The following is a 14,408-nucleotide window of genomic DNA, read 5'->3' as shown; positions in this document are numbered from 1 at the left end:
AAATGAATGAGGGTATGGAAATATGAAACATAAAGTTTATCTTAGTAAATAAAAGATCAAACTAAGTAGTTTTTGCTGATTTTCCACGTTTAGAAAACCTGGACGTCACTAAATGTCCAGTTTAATATAACACGGACCTTTTTTCATTGCAATGAAGCCCATAGCTTACGATTCTGCACTGAAAACTAACTTTTCCTGTACTCATTGAACGCCACATAAGACCTGTCGAACCACGCCCCTTTCTATTCAACGGCGGCAGGCGCCAGAAGATGGTCGTTATTCAAAAGTGGTCTAATCCGGTTTGGCAACAAACAAACACGAAACCACAAAAAAAAAAGTATCTTTATTTTATGTTAATAAAAGCTACTCCCCTACTCAGACCCCATCATTACCAAGTAAAAAAAAAAAAAAAAAAACCCCACCCAAACAAACAGAAAACCCCCCAACAACAATAGGCTAGACCAAACCAAGATTTCCAATTTACTGTAATTAGCAACTCCTATGGTCCTGTGACATAGAGATGCCAGGCTGCTTTCTGTAATGAACATAGATTCTTCGAAGAGGTTAGTTGACTAAGCTGTTACTTGTTCATTTTCTCGTGTTTATTTCTTTCCCTAATAATACACAACTAATTTGCATAACTTTAATTATGAGACTCATGCAAAGTTTTACGCGGAAACATAGCAAGATCGGGCAGTAGCTGAAGGATAGCATTTGAACCGGTTAACACAGATTACAGAAAATCATCAACCCAGATCAGTGATAAAATCGAAGAAAATTTGAATTCAGATTACACTGTCAAGAGTTTTGCTATGCCGATTTTAAAATAGTGAAATATTTTCATAGTATCAGTTAAGTCATGTCTATCAGATTACCGCCTTGCTTAATAGTTAGCAATTTTTAAAAATAGATAATTACGTTTAATATAGTATTATATGTATAATAAAATGGAAGATATGCATCATAATATTGTAAAACGGCAACAACAAAAACTTGAAACATGAACCTATAAGATGCACGCTACAGGGTAAACATGCAGCTTTTTGTATTTTATTTGTTAGAAATTTTTTATTAATTTGAATTAAAGCATTTTTGTGCAACTCAAAAATAAAGTTAAAAATTAATTAGGTTTCTTTGTTGTTTTTAATACCAACCATTCAGTGCTTCTAAGCTTTCTGCAGCGTTCTCTGTATCAGTGGCAGATATTAAAGTGAAGTTTAGGGTACTGCAACCCTGAACACAGTTGGTATCTTAAACACCTGGTGGGAGAGTGAGCTACACGCATAAAGAGGCAAGTTTCTCGTGCACTTATATTTAATTTCATACGTCCTCATGGGGGCAGTGTTGCATTACAAATCAGTCATGGAGCTGAGCTCTTCAAGTTTGTTGTAACAGGAGATGGCAGTAGGGCATCATTGATACGGCCCTCTGCAGGTGCCCTGGCATGTATTCAAGATGATGGATGTTTTACATTAGTGTGTGATGACAGCAGCTTATGTTTGTGTCTCACTAAATGTCAGCAAGTATCATATTAAAAAATCTGGCAGGAGAGCTGCAGAGTGTGATCCTGCGTTTTACAGCTTCCATACTGTGTAGCTGACCTTCAATCCTCGCTGTCTCACTGTCATCCCTCTCTGTCTTACTTTGCTTTCTACAGACAGACACGTGTTTTCATTGTTTCCTAAAGCTTCACAATGGATCTTTATATAGAAAGAAAAAGTGTGTGTGTTTTCTTTGCTGTTCCACACAACATGCGTTGAAATTTTAAGAAGAATTTGTTGGATTTTCTTTGTGAAAAAGTCAACCTTTAGCTATATTGTTTGCCTGGACTTTTATTCAGTTTTCTGACTCAGGAGGTCATTTAAACATATTTTTTTGTGGTAACTAACTTGCACTCTGGTGCATAGATCATTTTAGCAGAGTCATAACTGCTCACAAATAATTTTTATGCCATTCACAGAAGTTGTTTCTCAAGGGCACTGCAGTGTGAAGCAATATCCTTGAAATAGGTGATGATGTCACATAGATGGACTGAAAAGCTGGAGAATGTAGAAGAAGCAAGGTGCTATTATTTGGCCCTATTCTACTTTCTCTATCATGGGCTATGGTTGGGTATAGATAAGGTTTACAGCCTGGGGGTCTGGAATCAATAATGGATGTAATTGGTGAGCTGGAAGTGAAGATAATTGAAGGTAATTGTGTGGACCGTCACCAGCTTTGTCGAGAGGTCAAGTTATCGAAGACGAGAAGATGGCGGGGATGGTAAATCACTCTCTCTCCCCTAGACCTCCTACTGTATACCTATTGTTTATAGCATTAGTTAGTAATAACACCTTTGCATTTTATTGACTTTCTTTTTCAAAGCTGAAACAATAGTTCCAAGAATGTGTTCGTCTTCACGTAAGTTGTTATATTTGCTCAGAAAAAGCTATATGACCTTGTAGTAAACTAGATCTTTTGCATCTTTGGGCCTTTTGGTGTAAAGGTACAATTTACAGATGTTAGATTTTAAGGTTGTGCTGTTTGTAGTGGATGCTTTACAAGCACGTTGTTACCATTCATACTCTCAACTCTGTATAATGCCAAACAGATCAGATATTTCCTTGTATCAGCAGCCTCACCCTTCTGCTGTTCAAACTTTCTGTTCTTGAGGGGGACCCAATTAGAAGAAAGTTGGCTTGAAGTTACAGTAACCTGTTTCAGACACTGCATAGCCTGAGGGGCTGCATCAACGCCTAGTATAAGATGATTTTCATTTCTACTTGACTGGATTACTGCAACATCCTTTTTGCAGGGCTTCCTAAAACAACGTTCAGTAAGCTGTAGCTTAGTCAGAAGTCTGCTGCAAGGGCATTAATGGAAACCAATAACAGATACTGGCTTCCAGAATCCTACAGAATTGATTTAAAAATATTTTATTTATATAAACAAATCTTAAATGGTCTGACAGTTAATCACTTTACATCCGAGTTTGCCTTCTTAGATCTTCCACTGCCAAACTGTTAGCTACGCAGTACTCCTCACAGAAAAAAATTGGGGATGCAGCTTTTGCACATTATACCCACAAACTCTGAAACAGCCTCTCCCTCAAAATATTAGAGAAGTAGACTCTAAGGCCAATTTCAAGAAACTGTTATAAACACGCTTTAAATCTGGTATTCAACTAGTATTTCCACTTAATAATAATACCACTGTCAGTTCTGGTGAGACTCGATTCAGTAGTCTGGGAGATACGGTGCAAAGTTCTTCTACTTCTAAGTTTGCTTCTTCATTATATTTTTCCTTGTTTTTTTTGTGGGACTTTATGTATTATTTATTTTTATGTATGAGCTGTTTATAAACTTGTGGGTGTGCATATATGCATTTTTAATGGGTTGTTCATTTGTTAAATATCTCTTTTAATATATTTATCAACCTCCTTAACCCCCAGAAAAGCCCTTTGAACCCATACATGTTATATTGGGCTATACAAATAATTGAAGTGGATTCATGTTTATTTTGAACTGTGACTCATAAAAAGGCACGGTACTAGAGTGCAAAGATAAAGAATGGAAATTCTGGAAAACGGCATAATAGATATCAGTCTTTTTAATTTTTATCTGGAAGAAAATTGTGCAGCCACTTCATTTAGTCACTTGATATGTGCATGTTGTTTTCAGTTTTTTGTCAGTACAACCAGTGCAGTTGTAATGCTGGCCCATAAAGCAGTGAACTGATGCACTATTTTGGCAGCCTTCATTAAGAATATGGTGTAAATGTTTAATTTAAAAATGTCTGCTAGTCAATATAATTCAAGAATCACAGTGCAAAAACTTATGGCCAGTGCATATGTAGATGCTCAGAGTAACTGGTATGCTCTGAGTCTCTTTGGCATTGTGTATTGGACTAAAGCAACTCATAGAATATTAATTAAATTCTTTCATAGATTCTTTTCTCCCAGTGAACTTTCCAGGGGCAGAGAAGTGTTTTAAAGGTGAAATGTGTCCTATGGTCAGCAGGGGGCACTGCAGTACTGTGCATTAACTTAAATCTCAACCTCTGCAAAAACTTCACTGGTGCTCTGCAGAGTCATGGCCACTGAATGATATGACACTTTCATTCATATTTCACTCTAAGAACATTCAGCGATTACTCCCATCTTATAGCTTGGAGTAAAAGGATTCCAAGATCTGCACTCTCTTATCTTTCTGTAGATTATATCTGCTTTAACACCGTAGCATTTTACAGTCCAATTGGTGTTCTGTTTCAGATAATGCATTTTTGTTTTAAGTTGTCATTAGTGATAGATAAATGAAGGAATGTATCTATCATAACCTTGAACACTCAGAATACACTATGGTTGTGTACTCAATGTAAAAAATAACATTATTGTAGTTCTGCTCTTCTTTGACAATGCAATGTTCAGTATAGACTTCCTGTTAATTTTTTTTCTTAGTTTAAAAAAAACAAACCAATATTTTTATGTAAATAAGATTTACATTTTCATTGTAGGTTATAGTCCCTTAACGTACTTAAAGAACATGTTGAATGCGTACTGTAGATACAATTTAACAGCTTTACAGTATTTGTAAGCATCACTTGTGCATCTGTAAAAGTTAAAATTCTGAAAAAGGTGTCTTGTACCAACTCTGGATGTACTTACTTTAATATATTATAACTAGTTTAGTCAGAATGGCAGAAATAAGCCTCTTCCCAAGGGTGGCTTGGCTCTCCCTTGGAGAAAGGGTGAAGAGTTCAGTCATTCAGGAGGGACTCGGACTAGAGCTGCTACTCTCCCAACTCAAAAGGAGCCAGTTCAGATTTTTTTGGGCATCTGACTAGGATGCCTTCTGGACACCACCTAGTGAAGGTATTCTGGGCATGTCCTACCGGGAAGAGGCTGCAGGGCAGACCCAGGACACGCTACAGAGATGATGTCTCTCGGCTGGCTTGGGATCGTCTTTGTGTGCCCCTAGATGAACTGGAGGAGGTGGCCAGTGTTACGTCCCCTGGCTAGTCTAGGGGGTGAAGGGATGAACATAAAGGTGGATGGTGAAGGAGGAGCCAAGATGGTAACTTTAAAAGGTTTATTTAATGCTGGTGATGAGATTTGGGTTCAGACTGAGGTATAACTTCAGGGAGAGCCAAGGCCAACATAACAAACAAAACATCCCTGATGTAAAAATAAAAGAAACTTACCTAACTCCAAAGAAAACAAAATATACAACCTATAACCATAACCTACCTAACAACACATAAACTGGAGAAAATGGGATGTCAAAACAAAAGGCAGCTCTCCCCTACAAGCAGTCTGAACATGAAAACAAAAATGCACATACAAGTCACAAAGGCATGCAAGCCTGCACAGGTATGGCAATCAAAATGACCAGAGGGCACAGAAACACAGCTCCACAGGCCTTAAGTAGTGCTCCGCTGATTAACAATTATCTGGACTCTGAGCGGCATCCAATCAGGACGGAGGAGGTGGAGCCTAGACAAAACAAAGAGTTAGTAGGGAGAAGAGACATCCTCCTGGGGGGATGTAACACCAGGAAGAGAGGGAGTGCTGGGTTTTTCTGTTTAGACCCGGATAAGTGGTAGAAGATGAATTGATTGGTAGCTTAGTTAGTTTAATGTTAGCATATTAAGCAGCATAATTGCAGAAATTTCAGGCCTTTTTAAAAAATGTTTTTTTTCTTAGAACTGTCTTAAAGCCTACAAAGAATATGTAAACATTTCAAAGTGAACACAAGAAATCCAACAGGAGCAGTGGTTGTGTTGACAAACAAAAATGTGAAAAATTTTAGGTGCATTATACGGCATCAGTCATTTGCTTTGATGTTGCAGCCAAAGGTTTCCAGGTGATCACAGAACTTCACAGTCCTCCTGTCATTGGTTGGCTCAGAGGTACAGTAGCTGCTCTAGGATTCCTTCTTGTAGTTCCGACTTCCTGGGGGAGCCGCTGAAGGATGTTGTCAGTGATGAATACTCTTTGTAATCTAACGGGATATTGGAGTGGAAGTGCTCAACATTCAGCTGGAGGGAAAGGGGAATAGAGGGAGAACATTTACACAATCTTATATACATGGAAACCATGAAGGGACTTGGTATTGATTATATGTTTTGACTCTGTTTTTCTGTTTTTGCTTTCTACATGTTTCAGTCTTACTTCAGTCTGCTCTTCCTCTTTCCTCCACCCTCCCTTCACTGTTTCTTGTACTATGTATTTTGATTACAAGAATTAGTTTCAAAACAGAGTTGGTGCAAGTATTTGAAAAAGAGCAATTACTACTTTATATAACTTTGGAAGACATCAGGTGTGTTTTCACTACAAATAATCAAGTCAAGACTTTGCCTTTATTCTTCAGGCACAGCTTGTTGTTAGACGAAACTAGAGTATGGAGAAGATCATCATCAAGGCAAGAAAAACATAACAGGAAAAAACAAGCAGCAAATGTAAAGGCAAGAGGCTGAACTATCAGTAGACTGTCTCTCAAGTGTCTATTTCCTTCTCCCTTCACAATGTGTTCCCATGCTTAATTGGAAATGTAGTGTAGGTAATGAACCCATTTATAGACTCATTACAATATTCTGCGCTAGCAAAAGGTATTGTGCTGAGACACAGGACAAGAGCTGTGGAGAGGAGAGATTAGAATGGAAAGAAGTGAATACATGAAGGACATTCATAGATGGGAAAATATGAGACTAAATATTTTGACATTTAAAAAAAAAAAAAGGGTATCTCACAGGTGTACTTTTGTGTCTTTGTGCGTCCTGATTGTTGTGATCAAGATAATTGGGAACCTGTCACCTTGTGTTGTACAGTGAATGCTTGCTGAGAAACATGGAGATATAGCCATGTTGCCCCATGTCATACAAACTCCGTTTTTTTTGGATTGCAAGATTCAACACCACGACAAAAATCATAACTTTTAGAGCAGGTCAGCCTTATAGCAGTAACTGGTAGCGATCAGAAAAGGTGAAATCGATGAGAAAAAGAGAAGAAATATGCACGATAAGATGCAAGGGTTTATCTCCACTCCTCACTCTGTGCTATACTTGGCTTAGTTTGCTCTTGCTGGGAGTTACAAGGTCAGATTATCAACACTCTCATCTTTTATCAGAATCAGAATCAGAATACTTTATTGATCCCTGGGGGAAATTATTTTTTGTTATCATCAGTATTCCAGCACCTATGCTGGTTGGATCCTGACTAGCCAAAAAAACATGTCTAGGAGAAAGTAATGGGGACAGAAGGGTACACGTATAATAAAAAAAATGTCTGAGCATTCATTCATAGCTTATTTTAGTAAATACTATCTCACAATCTTTGCGATACCTCTCATCACATTTGCATCATCACAAGAGTATACTAAACTTTACTGTTATGTTTCATCCCAGCCAGCTAAATTTTCACATAAGTGCTCACTAAACCTCAGCGTAGTTAAAATTCTGTTTGCACAATGTTTGAGAAAATTCTATTAGTTACAAGCTGTGTACTAGAACCACGACCTTAACTCGTGATGATGAAGATGAAATACAAAGCAGAGTAATGGATTCACCTGCCATTTCCTGTTTTAAATCAAATAACCCATGGTTAAATGCTTTGGAGAAGTGCATATTTTGATGCCAGCGACTCACTCTGTCATACTTAAATGGCACAATGTTTTCTCTTTGACTTAATGAGCTTCATTAAGGTCTGACTCACTAGTCTTCTGAATTTTTGTTTTTTTTTCTTCCCCCCTCTTATGCTAATTCAGTAACAGGAATTGCTGTTTTCATGCTGGGTAAAGTGCTACAGTGCACATCACTTCTTTGCTGATCTCTTACTTGACCTGTTGTCTACATAGTGCGTCTTGTCCATGTGCAGTGTTATGAGTACACCCATTATTCAGTAGCTTGTAGAACCACCTTTAGCAACAATAACTCAACGTAATGGTTTTCCATATAACTTTATCAGTCTCACACATCATTGTGGAGAAATTTTGGCTTATGCACAGCTCTCTTAATGTCCCACCACTGCATTTAATCAGGTCGAGGTCTGGACTTTGACTTGGCCATTGCAAGTGGGATCATTGGGATCATTCTGCTGTTGCAGTATAGTTGTCCATTAACCCCCTTAACTGTGTGATTGTACAGATTTTTTTTTAAATAGTAACGTGTGTGTGTGTGTGTGTGTGTTTGTGTGTGTGTGTGTGTGTGCGCGTGTGTGTGTGTGTGTGTGCGCGCGCGTGCTTAAAAACACCCAATCCACATGCATTATATTTATCTACCAATGAAACACTAAGAGGAATGGGCTGGGGTATTGTCATGTGATTATAAGGCCAACTGGACAGTTACCAGTGTCAAACCTAGGTATGTTTGGTACTTTTCAAATACTTTAGTTCTTTCATAGTGTATGTTTGTAACACTGGATGAGAAAAACTCAAATCATCATCCTGAATTTGCACTCTATCAAACATATCTAGATTTGACATTGGCAACCCCCCATTTTGGCCTTATATCACATAACCATATGGCCAACCCATCCTTGTTGGTGCTTCATTGGTGGATAAATGTACTGCATGCAGACAATTGAATGGTTTTAAAGAAAAAAAGTTGTGCAATTTTCTTTTTTTCCGTGCAATTAGTGGATTAGTGGATAGGTATACTCGGTGTCTTCTATTTATAGTGCCGTCTACAATATAGTTCTTGATGAGCCTGATGAATGCCACAGGCCGAAATGCAATGCTTAATAATAAAGCAACCCTCCAAAAAAGTCATATTAGTTTGATTTTTTTTGTTGTACTGTCATGAACTTTAACATTTAACATGTTAAATGAGGCCCATAGAGTCTGAGATGTAGCTTTGCTATATCTGGGCGATACTGAGGCATTTTGTTAACACACACTTGAATGCTGGCAAAACTTGTTCTTTTATAAAGGACACCAGGACATCAGATTAGCAGCAACTAGCTGCTACCTACCCCCTTATTTCTATGGAAGCAGTGAGGGTGTATTTAGTTTTTCATACAACTGCACAGATTCCTGTGAAACTTTCTTTTCATGACTATATATCCAAATCTATTTGTATTTATTTATTTATTTTTACATTCAAGCCTTCACACCGCAACCACTGAAACATCAAGAATCCGAAATGCTGATTCATTTAAAGCTGGAGGACAAACAGCTGACGAGGTATGAAAAGTAACTCTGTTTTTAAAGGCCAGCCACTTTGACTGTTTGTATATGTGTGTGTACTTGTGCTGTCCTTGCTCTAATTGACCAGCTGTGGCTACGTGTTCGGCCTCCTTAAAACCCCCATTGATCCCACAGCCATTTCACAACAGGCCTTATTGCTTTGCTTGTGCCCTCTGTTTCAGGCGTCTGCAACACCCCTGAAAAGGAGTAGAGGAAATAGTGGGGACTGAGCAAGTGAGTGTGCAAGAACTGTGGTGTTTGAAGTGGAGGGGTAGTAATGAAACTGTACATTAGGATGGATATTCTAGAAGATCGGTGTGTTTTGCCACTTTATGGTTTCCAAATCCTATTCATTGAGTCAATGAAAACTACGATACGGCATGCAGGAGTCGATAAATTGATATCTGCAAAAATGAGTTAGTAAAGATTTCTGATGACATAGGCAGTGTGCAGCGAAACATCCCACATTTGCAGTTATTAAAATATAAATCTTTTCTTGAATGTCAAATTCAGTGACAGTAATTTAGTCTAAGTAGAGTACATTAACGTATTCTCATTCAAAATATATAATTGCAGGGCTAAATGGGTGTTAAGTATTCTTAAATGCATGCCGTGTAACCTCAAGGTCTGGGTCTGGCTTGGCCAAGAACCATTCGTCACCCCTTTGCTTTCTTCTCCCGTGTGCCTTATAAAAGCAAAAACCTTTAAAAACAAATAGAATTGTAATTGCTTTTAGCTGTGGGCTAAGGTCAAGGAATGTGCTACTCTCAAACTTGGCTGGCTTTGATTGCAAGCTTAAGCACATTTTCAAGGAGAGAAACTTGGAAAAGTCTTGGTTAACAGAATTCCATCTGTTTTATAGTCGATACAACAATGGAGATCTGCCAAACACCGCACACCTCACTCTGTAATGTTATACAAACTTTGACCTTTCTCCCTCCAGGACTGTTCTCGGGGGTTGTGGGCCAGGGTCAAGGCCATTAAAGCTGGCTTAATAAGCTGCTGAGGCCTCCATCTGCCCAGCCCCCTCCTACTGGTCCATGTGAGGCCTGAAGGTTCAGAGTCAGCAAAGCTGGAATCTGGTCCTGTCAGCAACCTTCAGAGATGGTTTGAACAGTGTGTCTTGATGGTAGTCTTTCTTTATTTTCGGCATGAATGATACTTGCTGATACATGCTGATCCCTCTTAATGTGCAGTCATACTCATGAAGCAAGATTTTTTGGCATACTTGCATGAATCCACAGATTTTTAATATTCTTTGAATATTAGCACATTTGGCACTTTCTTACTGGCGTTTTCGAAGCAACTGCCACTGATAAGTGTAGACAGCACAGGAAGCTGAAGGAAATGGCACATGCATCAGACTGATACTAAAAAGAGAATAATAATTGCTGAAGAACTGCTAAAAAATGTTGCACACTGCCTACAAGCATATCAGCGCTTGCATGGACCCATAATTTGATATGGTATATTACCATTACTATGGAGTTTTATCTGCTCTGATAATGGTTGATTTCACACTGAACAGAGAGTATTTTGCAAATTGTTCTTATCAATTTCATCACTTTTTGGGGATCCAGACATGTAAAATTGATATTTTACCATCCTGTGTCCGTAAAAGAGTTGTTTTTTTTGTCCTGATGAATGTTTAACATTTGAGTTTTTGAATCTGCTTTTCAAACCGCTGGCCTATTTGCGGGATTATACATACCAGCCACCAAGATCAAATACAGTTCTTTTAACTGTGTCATCATTATTTTAGTTTTACTTTTGTCTTGTGGCTTTAGGATTGTTTATGTCCCTATATTTTCTAGTCAGAAGAGCATGAAAATAATAGAGCAGTGCAATCGCTGTGGTATAGTTTTAGGTGCAGACTTGTTTCTTTTGACTAGGTTTGGTTTGGTTGTGTGTGTGCGTGTGTATGTGAGAATGTGGCACATCAATGGTCCAATCAATGACCACATCACCACCACGAGTCTTTTTGTACTTGTTTTATGGTAAACTTTGTGTTAGTTTCCATAAATGTTTGTTATACGAAAATGGGTGTGCAACCAACGCAAACATACTTGCTTGCAGTCTTCCAATGAAGCAAAGAGCATATAGCTGATAGATGATGCTTTGCATAGGTCAGATGCTAACTGTTTGAAAAGTGGACCAGAACAGAGGAGGGAGTGAGAGTAACGTTCATAACAAAAATGACGAAAAATGAAAAATATTCTAGAATATTCTATTATATTGTTCTAATAGAAGGATAAAATTTATTAATCCCAGAGGGAAATTAAGTGGTCATAGCAATTTCAAAGCAATCATATAAAGTGAATTGTAGAAATAGAGATATAGGTAGGTAAATACAGAGATATAAATATAATACAAATATGAAAGGACACAAGTATTACCCTAATGTTCCTTGGATATTAAAAGATGTTATAAGTGCACAGGTGTGCAAGTGTACATTGTGGCGTACAGAAGTGACAGAGTCCTCTTCAGTAATGTGGGTCTCACCCAGGTGGATGAGTTAAATAGTCTGATAGCAGCAGTAGGAAGCGACCTCCTGTCTTGTTCCCTCAGGCAGTGAGATCGAGGGAATCTGTTTCTGAAAATGGTCTTCAGATTGTCCAGTATCTTATGGAGGGTCGGAAATCGTCTTCGATTGGCAGTTTTCCACAATTCCATGATATAAACAGAACCAGAAACTCAGATGGCGGCTGCAGTACAAAGACACTTTTCATTGTTTTTAACATTTGGTTTTTTTCGTTCTTCTTCTTTCTTCTCTGCAGCTGACAAGGACCAACAACATCAAAAGCAAGATTAGCCCACAGACAGGTTGTTGGTGACACTTTCCCCTTGTGACAGTAAACAGCTGCAACATATAGACAGTAGCCTAATTAAAAGCGGGTCTTTACTCTCCTCTGTCACTATGTACTTACTTAAGATGGAGTTATTGTGAATTCAGTCTTTTTTAAATGCTGTGAGGGAACAACATTAAATTTGAAAAAAAAAACAAAACCCCAAAAAAACCCCAACATCTATTTTGAGTCAAAGATGAACTGATTTAATTTTGGTAGTCAAAGGTCAAGGTTACCGTGACCTCTCAAAATTAATTGTTTTCCCCATAACTCAAGAATTCATACATTCAGTTTTGACCGAATTTCACACCACTGTGTAATAGGATAATGTGATGAACTGGTAACATTTTATAAGCAAAAGGTCATTGGCCTACATTGCTTTGATATGATTGTGTTCTGCAAAAATACCTGTCTAGTTATAATTCAACACCATGAGTCACAGAACTGAAGGTGAGATGGTGACTATATTTCAGTTTTGATGCTCATTTAGTGACACTACTTTGGGTGCACTCCTATTTAATGTCTTCACTGCATACGTTATTCTGAAGAGTCAATGTAATGAGAACATACCACATATAGTGCTTTATAGACATACTGCTTTGTTAGCACCATCTGTTTAAAGAGGTGCTGTGTGTCACTCGTTTTCTGAAAGTACTTGATAGAAAATTAGGAATGTAAATGACAAAAAACTCTAATACACAGATCCCCTTCGTACATGTTTAGTACTGCAGTTTGTTCTACAGTGTCTTACTCTTGTGAGTCAATGCATTTTTAATGTGGACTTATTTTCAACTGAATAATTTAGTGCTTGGTCAGCAACAGGGGTGATCCAGAATCCATCTGATGGGGTAGAAAGAGCATGAGGGGAAAATCCAGATGCAGAAGTTTGAATGGGCCTGAAAATGCATACTGGAGCACAGCGTACATGGGTCATTATGTTCAGAGACGAGTCCAGATTAGGGCAAAAATGTGGAGAAGATGCAGGGATTGCTATACTAACTGTTTTCTTTACCATAGGGTAAAGATTTTGATAGGGGCATTGTGATGGTGTGGGGGGTCATCTCTTACACTGGAAAAACAAGGGTTTTCAACATTGGAAGTACTCTCAATGCAAAGAGAGATCCACATGATATTCTGTAACTGGTAGCAATCTAATATCTCCACAGTCCGGGACCGAACTTCATCCTCCAAGATGACAACGCTCTCCTCCACAGAGTGGGCTTTATCAGAGGCTACCTTGAGAATTTGTGAGTCAAGAGGATGGAAAGGCCTCTCTACAGTCATGACCTCAACCTCATTGAACAATTGTGGGATCAGCTTAGGCGTGCTGTTCATGCCAGACTGACCAACATGACCACATTGGCTGACTTGCACCAAATGCTGGTTGAAGAATGGGATGCCTTCCCACAGCAATGTGTAACCAAGCTGGTGACCAGCATGAGAAGGAGGTGCCAGGCTGTGTATTGTTCGTTCACTACCGAGGCCCCAGTGAATAAACTGGTTTCTTCAGACTTAAACCATTAATATCAATAAATGACACTAAAAAAGAATCAATTGCAGAATAAGCTGTTTGGCATTGGGAGAGAAGATTTGTCAGGTTTTTCATGGGTGCGATGAGGAAATAAGCAGGCTTTTTCAACAGTACAAGATTTATTGTTACAACAAGGAATGATCAACCAAACACAAATTTTCAAAGTTTTTAATAATATTATTTGTTATGAAGAACCATGTCATACTCATATAACACTGAGAGAGAAAGAAAATATAGTGGACCTCTATGACACAGGTAAACAAGTTATATCAGGGTTTGGATTTGCATACTTGTCAAAATCATCATTTTTAGATTAGGTTTGTTAACTGTGAGCTAAATGGGGGGGAATCAACAAAGTTTTCTCATTTCTCTTTCCTAGCTCCCTTCATATCATACAGACAAGAGTGTGTTCGTTTGTTTTATTGCATTAGAGCATTATGTAAATATGTATATTGCCATTCTCTTGAGGGAGACTGCACTGATGGGGCTGAATAGAGCATCCGGAGAGGGCAATTTAACAGGCAGCGATGAATGCCCTGTAACATATGTCATCTTGTCACACACACAAGTTGACGTCAACATCATGATGCAGAAGAGCGGGCAGGCCCATCTGCGGCAGGGGTAGACCCGGGCATCCGGAGCGCTTCGTCTCTTTCATTTACCACGGCTGGGCGCTGAGTACGAACGCAGGGTTTGTGAATGGCCTGTTGTTAATGAGGCCTCATTCGGTGCAAGGAGACACCCAGGGCTACCGCTTAGTGGCATGCCCTCGGCCGACATGAATAAAAAAAGCAGAGTGGGATCATTAGGCCCCCGGATGCCCGAGGGGTCCGGCACTTTAATCACGTTTGCGTAATGAATGCAGCTGCTTTG

General features: G+C 38.7%; 1 long non-coding RNA gene across 1 annotated transcript; it reads left to right on the top strand.

The window, feature by feature from the left end:
* Window positions 1-424: 424 nt before the first annotated feature.
* On the top strand, window positions 425-13,483 carry LOC146555688 (uncharacterized). Its single transcript, XR_014889337.1, has 4 exons — window positions 425-563; window positions 9,077-9,155; window positions 9,341-9,392; window positions 13,171-13,483. It is a non-coding gene; the product is annotated as an uncharacterized LOC146555688 (long non-coding RNA).
* The last annotated feature ends 925 nt before the right edge of the window (window positions 13,484-14,408 follow it).

This window comes from Mchenga conophoros, linkage group LG17 (assembly GCF_057382185.1).
Source record: "Mchenga conophoros isolate Kocher_MC1m ecotype Shallow Benthic linkage group LG17, M_conophoros_male_GT1.1, whole genome shotgun sequence".
NCBI lineage: Eukaryota > Metazoa > Chordata > Actinopteri > Cichliformes > Cichlidae > Mchenga > Mchenga conophoros.
Note: the sequence above shows the minus strand (reverse complement) of the source record. Positions and strands in the feature narration are given on the sequence as shown.